Source organism: Helianthus annuus, chromosome 4, assembly GCF_002127325.2.
Source record: "Helianthus annuus cultivar XRQ/B chromosome 4, HanXRQr2.0-SUNRISE, whole genome shotgun sequence".
Taxonomy (NCBI): Eukaryota; Viridiplantae; Streptophyta; class Magnoliopsida; order Asterales; family Asteraceae; genus Helianthus; species Helianthus annuus.
Window position 1 is genome coordinate 53,043,160 of NC_035436.2, and position 16,937 is coordinate 53,060,096.

The 16,937-nt window shown below is 39.3% G+C and overlaps 1 pseudogene; it reads right to left on the reverse strand.

Annotated features, from left to right (window-relative positions):
• Positions 1 to 2,562: 2,562 nt before the first annotated feature.
• On the reverse strand, positions 2,563 to 13,807 carry LOC110933548 (annotated as a pseudogene).
• Positions 13,808 to 16,937: the final 3,130 nt, after the last annotated feature.

Here is a 16,937-nt window from a genome sequence, read left to right on the forward strand (position 1 = left end):
GCTCCCATCGACAAATTACTTACTCCATTTGAAATTCTCGGCTGCACAGCAGTGTTGGTCCCCACATAATGTGGCACAAAAATAATAATTCCTTTATCATCTGAGACTAGAAGGTATGGTTTGGATGGGCTTGGAGGGGATGAGCCGCCACATAGGCGCCACGTAGGAGTGGCTTGGAGGGGATGGACCTAGGGGGGTGGGGGATGAACCCCTTTATGTATATATATGTATATATGTATAGGTATATGTGAGAGGAAAAGGAAGAAGGAGGCACGGCGGACCCGGCTGTGGATCGCCGTTTGTGACGGAAGCCGGAAGAGGGGGGCGGTGTGGGGGTCCGGCGCCGGGCCAAGCCGGGCCAAGCCGGCCCCCATACCTTCTAGTCTGACCGTAGACCACTCTCCTCATCTAATGGTTGACAATTGTTAGGGTTTTTAATTCCTTGATTTGACGACATGTGCAGCCGTTAAGAATATTCCTCAACATTCTAGACCTACCGATGTCACTCCATCATCATCATTAGCTCATCAACATCAAAGAATTCATCTGAGATCAGTTTTCAACTTCATCAGACCATCATCAGCCGATAATAGACTTCAGCTCCATCGACATCTACCATCAGGTTTGTTAATCTTAGAAGACGACCACCGTGAATCATCAGAGATCATCATCTTCAACTATCTCTGTTCCATCATCAACATAAACATTTCGAGTCATTCCGAGCCAACCTTTATTCACCTCAGTCATCTTCTTCATCTCCGTTAACATCTCCACCGTGATTCAGCTTCTAACCACCGCCGTTCATCTTTTTCCGTTCACTACATCTTCACCACCACCTTCTTCGGACCTCCATAACCACCGTCGACCTGCAAGTCTCCGGCCACCATCACCTTCTCCGTCACACCACTACACCGTAAAACCTGCAACATATCTTCATCATTTTTTTTCTCCTGCCACAATCTTCATCTGAAACTCACCATCTCGTAACACATCTTCATTCAAGTTTCATCCGACATCATCGGAGATACAGCATCTTCATTCGAGACTCACATCGTTCTTCGTCTCCGGTCCAGCATCTCCGAACTTCTCATCTCCGATCATCGAACCATCATTAAACTCCGATCATCTTCTTCGAACTCCGAGCCGAAAACCTGCAACTCCACTCTTTCTCCGTCTCCAGTCATCTTCTGACGACTACACCAGACCTTATATTTTTTTTTTAGATCTGTAGTGAAATCTAGATCTTACGAACCGGAGATCTTTCCATTTACGAACACACATCCCCAACACTTGTGCAAAGCTTCTTCTTGTTCTTCGAGTGATACCAAAACCGAGCCTTTGAAAGACTTCAATGGCTCTGATACCACTTGTTAGTCCCGAAAAACCCGTGATATCACTCTACGGTTCGATCGAATGCGGAAAGTAAGATCAAGCTGACAAGAACAAAAAGAGATTTTTCATTGAATAACGTAGTGTCGCTGATTAGATCGCACACGGTCTCAAAGAACCGTCTGGTACGATCTTCGAGAACCTTGCACACAATCCGTAGGATTATCGGGTACAAGGCTCTCTATTTGGGGCTACATCGTTACAATGGAGAGCTCTACTACAAATAAACTAGACAAGACTATTTATAGGAGCCTCTACCCCATTAGCCCACATGGCCTAGCCCAAGCCCAACACATAATCTAAACCAAATAAATCAAAAAAGACTATAATAAAGATAAGTGTAAAACTCTGGACCTAACATAAGTTAACTTTGTTAAAGTTATAATAAAAGAGTAGGACACTTTAGTCGAATTAACATTTATTTATTTTTATTTTTTTGGAACGATGATTTTCTTGTATTAGGTTATTGCACTCTTTAAATTGGAGAGCCTGTTGTCCCACTCCGGCCAGACTATGTTGTCTTAACCAACTCCATGCTGGCTTCAAAATTTGGCTTGGGTGTTCCCCCGGGAAGCCATACCGCCGGCTACCACTTTACAGTCGTTGTGTCCACAAGAGCAAAACTCTTTAGCGTAACACACGATGGGATGAAAACCCGTGTGGGATGAAAACCCGAGTGGGCTCAGGATAGAGCCTGACACCTCTGCAAGGAGGCTAGGCTCTATCCATCATTACCTAATTGATCAAAGTGACACAAGAAAGGATTGAACTTGAGTCTCTTTTAGAAAATTCAAGCCTCTCTACCACTAGGCCACAAGTGGTGGATATATTAACAGTTATTAATTCCATAAAAATATTAGTACACAACTGAAAAAAAAAATATTTTAAAATTTGACTTAACAAAATTTCAAAATATCACGTCAAAGTTTATTTTTAAAGACATATTTTAACGAATAAACCATTAGAAATATTTGCATATGTTGTGTCTTTGACACTTTGATCCAAAAATCTCTCACTTTAAGTTGATGAAGATATAGAAACTCAAATTTTCAAACTAAATCTTCGAGGACCTAATTTCTAATCTAAATGAAAGTCCAAAAACAAATTTATTATGTATTCACAACCCTGAAGGTCAATCTTGGAGCCATTGAAAAGCCATACACTTCATATAATCTAAAAAACTATTTTCAGTGAAAAGTTAAAGTACTTGTAAAGTCAGTGAAAAGATTCGAGGTACCTTTCAACGCCTCATTTACATTCCCATGAAGATCTAATGAGAAAAGAGGGGTTAAATCTTTTCGAACGATGACATCGTCATCAGGAAAGATGACTTTTTCAAGGTAAGTGATGTGCACAAAATGCAACATATAAATTACATCAATTGTGGCATAAAACTAACCCTTTTTAGTACTAATGTTGGAAAAAGTGTGCTTTTGTCTTCCTTTTGTATTTTCAGGATTAAATGAGCTCAAATAAACAAAAGAAGCAAAAAGGCAACTAAAACTAACATAAATACAAGAAAAGGAGCAAATGTGGCATGCCCGACCTCCCGACAGCATCTTCCTAAGCAAAACAAGAAAACAGAAGACTAAACACGCCCCATGCTCAGTGAGCACGGGGGCGTGCCCAAGTGTCAGCAGAAAAGACAAAGTTGTAGAAGCTTCCATCGCCCACCACGGGGCCGTGCTCAGCGGACACGGGGCCATGGTCAACTATAAGATTCACGGAATCCAGGCAAATCTTGATAGTACATATATGCTTTTGCACACGGGGTCGTGCTCAGCGGACACGGGGGCGTGGTCAACTAATGCAGACAAAAATGCCATTTCATGGTAACAGAGGGAATAGTACTCGGTCATAAAATCTCAAGCGAAGGAATGGAAGTTGATAAAGCAAAAATAGACACTATTTCTCGATTACCTCCACCATCCTCCGTTAGAGCAATCAGAAGTTTCCTAGGGCATGCCGGATTTTATAGACGGTTTATCAAAGACTTTTCAAAAATTTCAAGACCTCTAATAAAATTACTTGAAAAACATGCGCCTTTCATCTTTGACAAGGATTGCAATCAAGCATTTCTTACACTCAAGAAAATGCTAGTCAATGCACCTATCATGATAGCACCTGATTGGAAATTACCTTTCGAAATCATGTGTGATGCAAGTGACTTTGCAGTTGGAGTAGTCATGGGACAAAGAAAAGAAAAGCATTTTCACCCAATTTATTATGCTAGTAAAACACTTAACGATGCACAAGAGAATTACACAACAACTGAAAAACAATTACTAGTTGTGGTATTTGCTTTTGATAAATTACATTCCTATCTTGTTCTTTCTAAAACAATAGTCTATACAGATCATGCACCCATTCGATACCTTTTCAAGAAACAAGACGCAAAACCCCGTTTGATCAGATGGATTCTACTCCTCCAAGAATTTGATATTGAAATCAAAGACAAAAGAGGAGCAGAAAACACAGCAGCAGATCATCTTTAGCATCAGATGGATTCTACTCCTCCAAGAATTAGAAGACCTATCTTTGGAGGCAACTAGGGATGAGCGAATCAACTAAAAATTTCCGACTGAGTCCCTAGAAATGGTGGAATACAAGGAAGAACCATGGTATGCCGACTATGCTAATTACCTAGCTAGCAGTATAGTCGCAAAAGGATGGCCACATCACCAAAGAAAAAAATTCTTTGCTAATGTGAAGCATTACTTTTGGGAAGATCCTTATCTTTTCAAAATGTGTGCCGACCAACTCATCCAAAGATACGTACATGGTAGCGAAGCAAGGAGGATTCTCCGCCATTGTCATGAAGGTCCATACGGAGGACATCATGGTGCCGCTAGTACCGCACGAAAGGTATTCGATTCGGGATTTTATTGGCCGACCATTTAGAAAGACGCGCAAAGTCTTGTCAAGACATGTGATGCTTGCCAACGAGCAGGTAATATTTCTTCCAAAAACGAAATGCCACAAAATGGCATTCTTGTTTGTGAAATTTTTGATGTGTGGGGACTCGACTTTATGGGACCTTTCCCGCCGTCAAAAGGAAACAAATATATACTTGTGGCAGTAGATTACTTGTCTAAATGGGCCGAGGCCGAGGCACTTCCAACAAATGATGGAAGAGTCGTGGTAAGATTTCTGAAAAAATTATTCTCTCCTTTTGGAACACCTAAAGCATTAATAAGTGATAGAGGTACCCATTTTTGTAATCATCAACTTGAAAAAATCTAAACAAGATATGGGGTCTATCACCGGGTCTCAACAGCATATCACCCTCAAACAAACGGACAAGCCGAAGTGACTAATAGAGGTTTAAAACGAATACTTGAAAAAACCGTAGGATTAAATAAAAAGGAATGGGCCGATAAATTAGATGATGCTTTATGGGCTTTTCGAACTGTTTATAAAACAACAATAGGCACAACCCTATATAAGCTCGTCTATGGAAAAAGTTGTCATTTGCCAATAGAAATAGCTCACAAGGCCTACTGGGCAATAAAAAATGTAAACTTAGATTTAGAATTTGCCGGTAAAAATCGATTTTGTCAAATGAATGAATTAGACGAACTAAGGAATTATGCATATTCTAACTCCGAAATTTATAAGGAAAGAATGAAAAATTTACACGACAAACACATTAAACCTAATGAATTTCGAGTAGGAGATCAAGTTCTATTGTTTAATTCACGACTTCGATTATTTCCGGGTAAACTAAAATCTAGGTGGTCAGGACCTTTTTCCATCACCCATATTTTTCCTCACGGTGTAGTAGAAATTAAATCTCAGAATGGAATTCCATTCAAAGTCAATGGCCAACGGCTGAAACTCTATCAAGGATTCATTGAGGATGAGGAGGAAGAAATCTCGCTTCAAACGGTCGACGAGTAAAGGCATCAACATCATACCTGGTAAGTTACGAACAAGCGGATGAACATCGAAACTGGTAAGTCTTCTAACCAAGTTTTGGGAAAACAGAGCACTCACACAAGCACTAAAAAAAAACTTTGCTCGGCACGGGGCCGTGTCGGCGCAACTGTCGGGATAAAACCCTTTTTTCATAACCGTTACATCATTCCACACGCCCCGTTTCCCCACAAAACGCTCTGGTCCGGGCGATTTTCCGCAGAATTCTGACGTTCCCTCTCGTTCTAACAACATCAAGGTATGATTCTATCCCCATTAGTAGTTAGATTAGTTACTTGCATGTAGTTAAAACATCAAAAATTTGGGGAAAATCTAGGGTTCTTGAAGTTCATCTGGATCGAACCTCAAATTTTTGCATGAATCTACTAGCATTAGCATAGAGTAGTGTTATGGGAAGTAAACCCACTTATATTGTTGATAGATTTGCCCGATTTCTCACAAAAACCCCAAACCCTTGTTTTTGAACCGAAAAAGATAAAATCGTAGGGGTAAATGGGTTATTTTGGTAAAAATGGCACTTGGGGTTTCATTTTCGGGGGAAACCGCACATACTTGACCAAAAGTTTTCAAGTTTTCAGGACCGGGTCGAAAAAACGGAATTTTTGAGTAACAGACGCCTGGACACGGGGTCGTGTCTGCTGAGCACGGGGCCGTGTCTAGCCCACTGTTCTCAGTTTTCTCCGAAAAATTTCATTATTCCGTGCTAACTTTTGGTGTATTCTTTCAGATGTCAAAGAAGTTCACAAGATTCAAAGCAAATGAGCTCGATACTAGGGCCAGATATTACATACTTCAAACAAGACCAGAAGAATACCTAAGACAAGTGTGCACGGATCTCTTAGCAATGGTAAACCAACTTGACCGGTTTAACAACCTCGTTACCGGCCCACTAAGGATTGCGCTAACCACTAGACTTCGCTTCGTCCATGAGTGCACTATGGAGTTCTATAGCACCTTCACTTTCAATTCAAGGTGCGGCCCTTTCGACAATGATGGGGTGGCATTCCGATGTGGTGGAATGAAGTACTCGATCTCAATGGCACAATCCGGGGCAATAGTTGGGCTGTATACGGAGGAAGATTTGGGGAGTGAAGAGAACACCGGAGGGGTGCGAGATTTGGATAAGAATGAGCGCCAAGCCGCGTGGGCTCAGATTGGTGAAGGGCACTACAACCCAAGCAGCACAAAGAGTACCAAGCTGAGGGACCCACTCTACCGATACATCCATAGGGTCCTCGGTTATTCTCTAAGCCAAAGGCATGATAGTGGTGGCGTTGTTGGGTTGAGAGATTTGATAGTCCTTCACTGCATTCATACGCGAAGACACCTCGATGTTCCGTTTCTCCTGCTCTGAAACATGCATCTGAACCGGCTAGCTGATGCACCAACCCCTATCTTCTTCGGGGGGTGGGTATATCGTCTCTTCAAGCACTTCGTGAACATACCTAGGTCTTTCGAAAGGAGCCCATGGTCGGGAAGAGTCGATGTACACATCTGCCGCTCCATGAACCTAATCTATGAGGTGGAAGACGGGTCGGTTAGCTTTCAGAGGATGCAAGGGCACGCATGGAACCCGCAAGAGGCGCTAGTCCTTCACGCTCCACAGTTTCAACAACCTCCCCACTACCAGTACCACCCTCATGGTGATCCGGGCCAATCCTCCTCACAAGGAGGTGGTTTTCCTAACTTTCAGAGTTTACATGATCATTTGCAGGAAAACCTTATGTGCACCAGGAACACCTACAACCTTGCCAACAACACATACAACCGGGTCGGAGCCATTGAAAGAAACATCTCCGATATCCAAGATGATATTGGAAGCATCCGGGAGTACATGACGGGGCATGGAGGATGAGGTGATGACGAGGGTAGTGATGAAGACATGGACTAGGCGGGTGAAGTAGGAGCAGGAGCAGGTGGTTGGTGATCCCACAGGTTAAACCCCCCTTTTCTATCAAACAATTTCCGGCCTGCGTGCCGAGTGTTAAACAATTTACTTTCCCTAACTTCTTTTTATTTTCAGCTTTTGTTTTTATTTTTAACTTGGTGGTTTCGATGTTGAACTTGGTAATCTAGGATGTTTGGTATTGTTTGGTGTGGTGTTTAATTGATAAAACAGGTACATACGAGGCTTAGAGTACTAAACATTAGTACTACTAAAGCCGGGACAGGAAAACCGGAGCTAGAAACCTGTTTTTAAATCTTGCAGACTGTCTACACGGGGTCGTGTCCGGCCGACACGCCCCCATGCCCACCTCCCAGACCTGCTGTTTGTTTAATTTCTGCAGATTTTTGCTAGACACGGGGTCGTGTCCAGCCAACATGCCCCCGTGTCGACCTTCTGTAAGTTTTCATTACTGGCACCTGAACACGAGGTCGTGTCTATCCAACACGGGGCCGTGTCCAGGCACCCAGTAACACAAAATTTTGCTTTTAACACCCTTTTACACATTCAATCAACCTAAAAATTTATTTTTGGGACACATTGAGGACAATGTGTAATTTAAGTGTGGGGGGGGGGGATGCTAAAACCTTGAATCTTGCAAGTCCTAATTAACAAGCCTTACACAAAACTCTATTGGAACCGCTAATCAACCCAAATTTTTTCCAAATTTTTTCATTTTCTTTTTACTTGTCTAGGTTTAAGTTGGGAATTTCAAGTTCTAACAAGGTTATATTTTTACAAATTTACAACCGATAGCGTCATGATAAAAAGAACCAGCATAAGAAATTTATGAAACGACATGACAAGCTTAGTTAAAATTTGATTATATATATACTTGATCACATAAAAACCCATTCCCACAAAAGTGAGTTTTGAGCCTTTATTGAGCATACAAATACATATCTTTACACTAAATGCTCATTTTTCGTTTCTTGTGTGAATAGCCGATTGGTTCTTACGACTCTAGAACTTGCCACAACAATGCATTCCCGGTCCTTACCAACTTAAACCCGAGTAAGTAAATGATGGAGGCATTAGGACTAACCCTTTTTCTTTCTACACCATTATTTTTCATTTTTTTACTACCTACCCAAAAATCCCCCTAGTTAACCCCTTTGAGCCTAAACCTTTTCATTTCTTAACCCAAAAACAAACACCCTTTTTACCCACCAAAAGCCTTTTTCATTTTAACCCTTTCTTTTAGTAACAAAGCTCGGTTTTTCTTATGACTAAAAAAAATGATGAAACCAAATAAACAAGCAAGTTCATCAAAAATAACTTTGCTTGAAAGAAATGGTTCATCAAAATAAAATAAATTGTCAAAAATAAAAAAGTCTTTCAAAAACCGACGCTTTTTACGCTTTTCGCCCTTTCACTAACCACTAACCCAACCACCCACCTTTAGCCCAAGCCTAACCATTCACCTAAAAAGTCCTCTTGATATTTACAAAGGTATATAGTTAAAAAGGAGGAGGATTGATTGCTTGGCAAGCTTATGGTAGGAGTAAGTTCCATGCCGCTCTCGAGTGATTCACTAAAAATACACCTTTGGCCGAGTGTTGAGTGATCCCCCGTAAGGTATGTGAACTTGTATATAAATGTAATTTTAAAAAGGCATGTTATGCCCTAATAAGTAATTTATCTTGTGAAACGTTTTTAATAAATCATGACGAATAGGATTGTAAATAAATAAAAATAAAACTTAATAAAGAATCTTGGAAATCCCGACACTCTATGACAAGCCCAAAAACCTTCTCTTCTGCCCATTCCATTTGGGAGTGAAAAAGCCACATTAAAAAGAGTTTTGCTTGAGGACAAGCAAAGGTTCAAGTGTGGGGGTATTTGATATGCACAAAATGCAACATATAAATTACATTAATTGTGGCATAAAACTAACCCTTTTTTAGTACTAATGTTGGAAAAAGTGTGCTTTTGTCTTCCTTTTGTATTTTCAGGATTAAATGAGCTCAAATAAACAAAAGAAGCAAAAAGGCAGCTAAATCTAACATAAATACAAAAAAAGGAGCAAACGTGGCATGCCCGACCTCCCGACAACATCTTCCCAAGAAAAACAAGAAGACAGAAGACTGAACACGCCCCGTGCTTAGTGAGCAAGGGGCGTGCCCAACTGTCAGCAGAAAAGACAAAGTTGTAGAAGCTTCCATCGCCCACCACGGGGCCGTGCTCAGCGGACACGAGGCCGTGGTCAACTATAAGATTCGCGGAATCCAGGCAAATATTGATAGTACAGATATGCTTCTGCACACGGGGTCGTGCTCAGCAGACACGGGGGCGTGGTCACCTATGCAGACAAACTGCATTTAATGAAGAAAGAGAGGAGGATGGACACGGGGCCGTGCCCAATGGACACGGGGCCGTGCCCGAGCTTCTGTTCAGCCTATAAAAGGAGTGCTTTGAGCTCTTGCAACTCATCCCTTGGCACACCACCTCTCTCACACTTCACCCACCACCCACCACCATCGCAACACCATCATCCATTGTCCATCATAGAGTGTGTGAGTCGTCTCGGGATCCAAGATTGATCGTAAGAGTTCTTGACAATCAAAGGCCATGTTTGCCTAAGTCTCTTACATCACTTGGTGAAGACAAGTGTTTAGTGTAATACTTTTTATTTTTAATCTTTTGCACTTTTTAATTGGTTTTGTATTAATGACTTTAATTACTAGTTTCTTATGTTGAAGGTGATACTTCCTTATCGTTTGTTTGTGGTGTCTTGGCATTATTTTACTGTCTATATAAAATAAAAGATTTTCACCATTCATATCTCCACGGTCTATATGGAGGTATGTTGGCTACCTGGTCGGGGGTTAAGGGAACGGTTTGGTAAGAGTCTTGCCATTGTTCAGTGTATAGATACTGCAAAGGACCTGGGTCAAATTTAGTAGGACCTCCTTCAATGCCCAACGGTATTGGATGGCGGGGGTCCAAACTCTTTGACCCCCTCATAAGTTAAACTACTATTAAAACTTTAACCCGGCTACTTAGGACTGTATCCTTGCTGACTCAGACTACTTAGCCGGGGGTAACATCGCCTTCAAAAGAGGGGCCTACCACATTATGCATTAATAACTTAATTAATTATCTTTCAATAATCCGACCCTTTAGGATTGTATCCTTGCTGACTCAAACTACTGGGTTGAGGGTAACGTTGCCTTCAAAAGAGGGGCCTACTACAATAACTAAGATAATCTCTTAAACAAGTGCAAAAGTGCGAAAATAATCAAAGGTTACACTACACACGAGTCGGATCCAAGTGATTCATCTTGTCTATCTATTTTTACTTTTATTTTTATTTTCAGCATTTTAGTTAGTTTTTTTTTCTAGTTTAAAAACCTTTTTTCTAACATTTTGATTTGATTAGACATTGATGATAAACCGGTATTAAAAGCTCTTGTGTCCTTGGACGACCTCGGTATCTTACCAACACTATACTACGTCCACGATGGGTGCACTTGCCCATATGTGTGTTTAGTGTTAGTAAATATCGTGTTTTATAAATTTAAAACTTGGCTAAAAAGTGTAAAAGGGCTTAAAATATACACCTAAATATAACACACTAACACGCATCAGTAAGGATAGATCTCGGGTATGTAGATCCGAAGATGGTTCAATAAAGATTCATACTTTCAGTTTAAAAGTCTTAGGTCATTGTCGATATCTTGACAACACTCAAATGGGTATCCAAAAAAGCAATCCTTTTTTAGTTTTCTAACGACCGAAGAGTAAGAAGCATTCAACTAAGTTAAGTCTTCAACTTTTGGACTTCGATTATGGAGCCTTTAAAGTCATTAGTTATAAACCATGCTTGCATGGCTGCATAGTTACAGCTGTTAGTGACTACATGGAACATGAATTGCTTTGGATGGTCAGTGTTCAAGATAGTAAAGTTAACCACAGCTGAAGCCTCCAACAATTTGAATGATGGCATCATCATCAAGGAAGATGACTTTTTCAAGGTAAGGATATATCTCAGGTATGTAGATACAAAGATGGTTCAATAAGGATTCATACTTTCAGTTTAAAAATCTTAGGTCATTGTCGATATCTTGACAACGCTCAAATGGGTATCCAAAAAAGCCAGCCTTTTTTAGTTTTCTAACAACCGGAGAGTAAGAAGCATTCAACTAAGTTAAGTCTTCAACCTTTTGGACTTCGATTATGGAGGCTCTAAAGTTATTAGTTACAAACCATGCTTGCATGGCTGCATAGTTAGTGCTGTTAGTGACTACATGGAACATGAATTGCTTTGGATGGTCAGTGTTCAAGTTGGTAAAGTTCACCATAGCCGAAGCCTCCAACAATTTGAATGATGGCATCGTCATCAAGAAAGATGACTTTTTCAAGGTAAGGATATATCTCGGGTATGTAGATACAAAGATGGTTCAATAAGGATTCATACTTTCAGTTTAAAAATCTTAGGTCATTGTCGATATCTTGACAACGCTCAAATGGGTATCCAAAAAAGCCAGCCTTTTTTAGTTTTCTAACGACCGACAAGTAAGAAGCATTCAACTAAGTTAAGTCTTCAACCTTTTGGACTTCGATTATGGAGCCTTTAAAGTCATTAGTTACAAACCATGCTTGCATGGCTGCATAGTTAGCGCTGTTAGTGACTACATGGAACATGAATTGCTTTGGATGGTCAGTGTTCAAGATGGTAAAGTTGACCACAGCCGAAGCCTCCAACAAATTATCTGAAAACAAGTAGAAATGGCAAAGATGGTTGTCTACTAATCTTGGAGAGTTGTTATTCTCATTTGCATGTTCGCGTATCGTCTTGTTTGTAAGCCAATCAGTCAAAAGTTTAACATTTACATAATGAGCATACTTGGGAAATGATTCGGCTGCTAATTGGCCAAAGTACGCACTTCGAACAGTTACTGCATGCGCACGTTCTTCAAGGGCTTGAATATGGGATTTCATAGTGATCATTGTGGTTCCAATATCATAATGGGCATCTTGTGATTTGGGAATAAGAGTTGATAAGATGATAATTAGTGGCTTTGCTTCTTCTCGTGTGATGGGCCGGTCCTCCCTCATGGTGGCTTTTGAAAGCAAATATTGACAGTTTCTTATGTTGATCAGTTATGTTTATATGTAATGGAAAACAGGTAAATAATACCTGTTACAACAGACATGCCAACAGATAATCCAGTGATTGATGTAGACATAGATGTAGACATGATAGTCAGCTTGATCTGGTTCCCGTGTAGGATGTACGTTGCTGATGGTAGTTCTGAATTCTTTAGGGTTGAAGAATTCATAATACGGAGAGAGAGGAGGTCAAATATGTGTGTTGTTATTATTATCGTCTAACCTAAAACCCTCTCTAGTCATCTCCGTAAATACACCCAAGGGAAACCTTATTAGTTAATAAGGGTAAATCCGAACATCAACAATTATCAACTAATATATTATAAGGTTTTATTATATTTTAATCTATATAATATAAACGATAATGATGGCTAATAGATTAAATACTTACAATTATATATTTAGTCTTACATCTGAACTTAACTGCCAAGCAAGGTGGAGATTATTGTGTTCTTTTGTAATGACTACAGAGGCTTTCGCAAGTGTCATTTGCTCTAACGATTTTCAGACGTACAATTGTACAAATTGGCACTAGCTATCACCTTTGTTACCTGTTAGATTCAATTTGTTGTGAGTAATTTGTTGATTGGAATAGCTTGCCAGAAAATTTAACAGATGAAAATTTTCAGGTAACAAGGCTATCACCTTTGTTACCTATGTTGATGCAAACAAGGCTATGTTGATTTTCAGGAGTAGATATATTCAGTGGATCATGTTATGGCTCTTGGATATCATTTGTTCCTTTGTAGGTCCAACAATCTCCCCTAGAACAGATGATGCCATAACAGATTTTTATTGGATCAATTTTTATTCCTCTTTTTCAACTTATCTTTTACTTGAGATTTGAAGTTCTTCTTAAATCTTTCAGATAATGAATCATTCGCATCCCTTTCGAGTGGAAGATCTAGTAGATCTTGCAGATATTCAATTTTAGGGGGGGGGGGATATTGCACGGTCCTCCCAACCGCTAGAGTGATCCCACTCCACAAGCTAGCTTAGCCCATAGCTGCCTCGTGGTTACTGCCCAACCGGAAGTGAAAGCCTGGAGGGTGTGCCTGCAAGGATTCGAACCGGGGTCCTCTGGGAAGAGGTAGGTGAGGCTGGCCACTGGGACACCCCAATGTTGTTCATTAAACTCTTTTGCACTTCCCCATTTGCTCTAACCAGAGTCAATTCATGGATGGCTTTATCAGCAGACCACTTTTGAATTTTTAAAGCAATGGGGTTTGCTGGGAGTGATGTTATTGGAAAAGGTATAAGGAATTGCATTCCCTTGACTTGACCTATTGGATCAGCTTGATTTGTATCAGGAAGTTCGTAATCAATCATGTTTTTAATTGTTTCCTTCAAGATATCTTCTTCAAATCTTTTTGCACCCTCTGCAGATATGTCTTTTTGTCTTTTAAGATGGCTTCTCTCCATTGAAGAGGCTTGACTTGCAAATGGAAGATTAGATCCGGTGGCCTTTGATCTGTGTAACACCCCAAAATGTAACGTTTATGAAATATGGTCTTTGGTAGTGCCTCATGAAACAACTAATCAAGTTAATAAATCTGGCTAGTTTAGTGGAAATAAAAGGTTGGAAATAAGTTAAGACCTAAAGGGGTCATATAACCTAAACAAGAAGGACCAAAAGTGAATAATTGGGAAGTAATTATTATGAATAAAAATGTGCAGGTGTGTGTGTTGTGTATGTATCGAGATTGAGAGTGAGGAAGGAGAAAACACACACACTTCACAATTCTACAAAGTGACAAACAATTGGAAGGTGGACTTCATGCATGAACACAAATTCTCCATCATCTAAGTGTTCTTAACACAAGGTGAGTTGAAATTTCTGATTTAATGACTACCCATGAAGTGAGTTAGGATGAATTCGTGAATTTGGTTGAAATTAGAATGAATACTTGTTAATGAGATCATGTTGAAATTGAATCATGGTTAATATCTAGTTATTTGGATGATTTATAATGAAATCCATTGCATGAGTGTGGAGATGATGATCATGATGAACCTGTAGATGTTATATTTTGATTTTGTGATGCATAAGGTGTTATATGATAGATTGTGATAGATAAACTTGATGTAGAATTGATGATTATGTGATTTTGCTTAAATGTGATGGTTATGAGATGAATCAGGAAGAACATGCTTAAAATATTTGTACATTATGCTTAGAAAGTGGTACGCACACCAAGTGTTTATTGAAATGCCTAGGTGAGATTAATAGATGAAATGGTATGCAAATGATGGATGAAAATGTATAATGTGTGGAGGTGATGTAATTGGGTGATAATTAAACATGAGAAATGTATTTATATTAAATACATGTAGGATTCTTTATTGGTTATATGATTTGGTCAAAAGTGTTCATATAACTAGATGATCGAGTGGTTGTATGTGTATTACAACACGAGAATGAAATGTATATACTTTCACTAGTATAGTCAACTATAGTGATGTGGATGTATAAGGTTAAACTGAAAGTTCACATGATAGGGAGTTGACTTTTTGAAAGTCATCTGTGTATAAATAGTATGGTAGGCTTCTTAACACGATTGTACGACTTGCGAACTCATGTGGTATATGTTATATTATTATGTGTTGTGTATTATGACATGCTGAATTATATTGTTTGAAAAAGATGCAATTGGTGACCTATTCCTTGTGTTGTTAAATTTGACCAATGAAAGTCTAATGAAAAGTATGAATTGGAAATGATTGATAATATGTACGAGTTTGCATGCTAACGAAGAGTATGAATGTGGTGACATGTGGATAGGAGCCACATTAGCACGGACTCAAACACGGAAGGCTAATGGGTCAAAAGGAGGCAAGGAAGCAAGCACGGACTTGGATGCTTAAGCTAAGTGATTTCCGGAATCACTTCTTATTTATAAATGAAGTTTGATATGTTGTATATAGGGAACCATGTAAGAAGTTATGGGTAAGGGTAAGTACCAAGGTAAGTATTGATGTGGTAAGTTCATATGAACTTCGTCTATCCTTAATGTAAATTAAGATGATAGTCTTATTATGTTAATTCTAGTTTGAAAGTTGTAGTGTAGAACATGGTAATGGGTGAACATTCTCTAAAATGGGTGTTTGGATGGGTTTAACTCTTGAGTGAACATTCCTACTGATGGATGAACATTTTCTCTTGAGTGAACATTTCAACTATTGAGTGAACATTCTTGCTGATGATTGAACGTTCAACTCTTGAGTGAACATTTCAACTGGTTACCCATCTGGGTTAAATTCAAAACTTATCTCAGTGAAATGGTATAAGTAGAGACTCGTTGTAAACGGGTCGAAATGATGAAATTGCGTTAATGATCGTATAGTATGTATTGACCCATGTGGAAACGTTCTGAGGCCTTGTTAAAGTCCTGAAATGCGTTGCAAAGTTTCCTAACCTTAAAAAGTTAATTTACGTCATGTCGGAATGCTATTATTATAAGTATGAGCAAAATTAAGAAGTAATGTAGCAAAAGGTGGATTTGGATGCTGGGGTTTGGGTAAGGATAGAACTAGTATGTGTGTACGAATGGGAGACGAATAATGAATGTGGACATGTTTCTGTGAGTTATATGTAAGTGTGTAATTAAGACTTGAGTGAACAAATGTGTTAGAATGTATTACAAGTGTGAAAAGGATGAAACTTGTATGTAGGTATGTTATAGTCCGATAGTTGTGCACATGTAAAAGTATGATATTTGAATACAAGTAAGTGAATGTGACTTATATGTATGTATATAGATATGGAACTGTAGCATGTGTAAGTAGTGTGAACTTGTATGTATGCACACATGAATGTGATATGTATGAATGTACTTAGATATATGAACGTGTATACGTGAGTTGTAATCTAATGATTGTAAATCACTGGTATAGGTATAAAGATGTGGGTTTTTCAATATGTTTGAGATTACATATTCCTAACCATGTTACTATTGAGAATGAAATGAAGTGCAGGTATGGGAACGCCGAACTCTCGAGGAATTGATGTCGGATTCGAGTAAATAAAATTGAGAGGATGTTTCAATGGAATACCTTACGTAGTTAGAATGTGATGTAGCCTTTTAAGTATATGTATTGAATTATATATGATGTCACCATGTATTAAAGCATCAGTTATATATGGTGACCGTTGGTTACACGGACCTCATTATCATCATGAAGAACAAGCGGGTGAAGATCGAGATAAAGAGCATGGATTGTATGGAAAGGGTAGTCACGTAGATTGTATTTGCACGTTATTCTTGATACGTTAATTAAGGATGAATGATCTCTTTCTTTAAAAGAGTCGTTTTAAATGCTTTTCAAGATAACCAGAGCATTGATGTGAAAGAAATTTTATGGTTCGTATCTCTGCTGCGTATTTATGTCCAAAACGACCTAGGGTCATACAATCTGATAGGTAAGTCTTCATAATTTGGCTTTCTTGGGACTGAGGGATCTTTGGCTCTTAAAGCTTCAAGCCTTTTGTAAGTTGCCCTGATTGTTGGCTCATCCCATTTTGCCATTTATCTCATAGTGGCATATTTGGCAG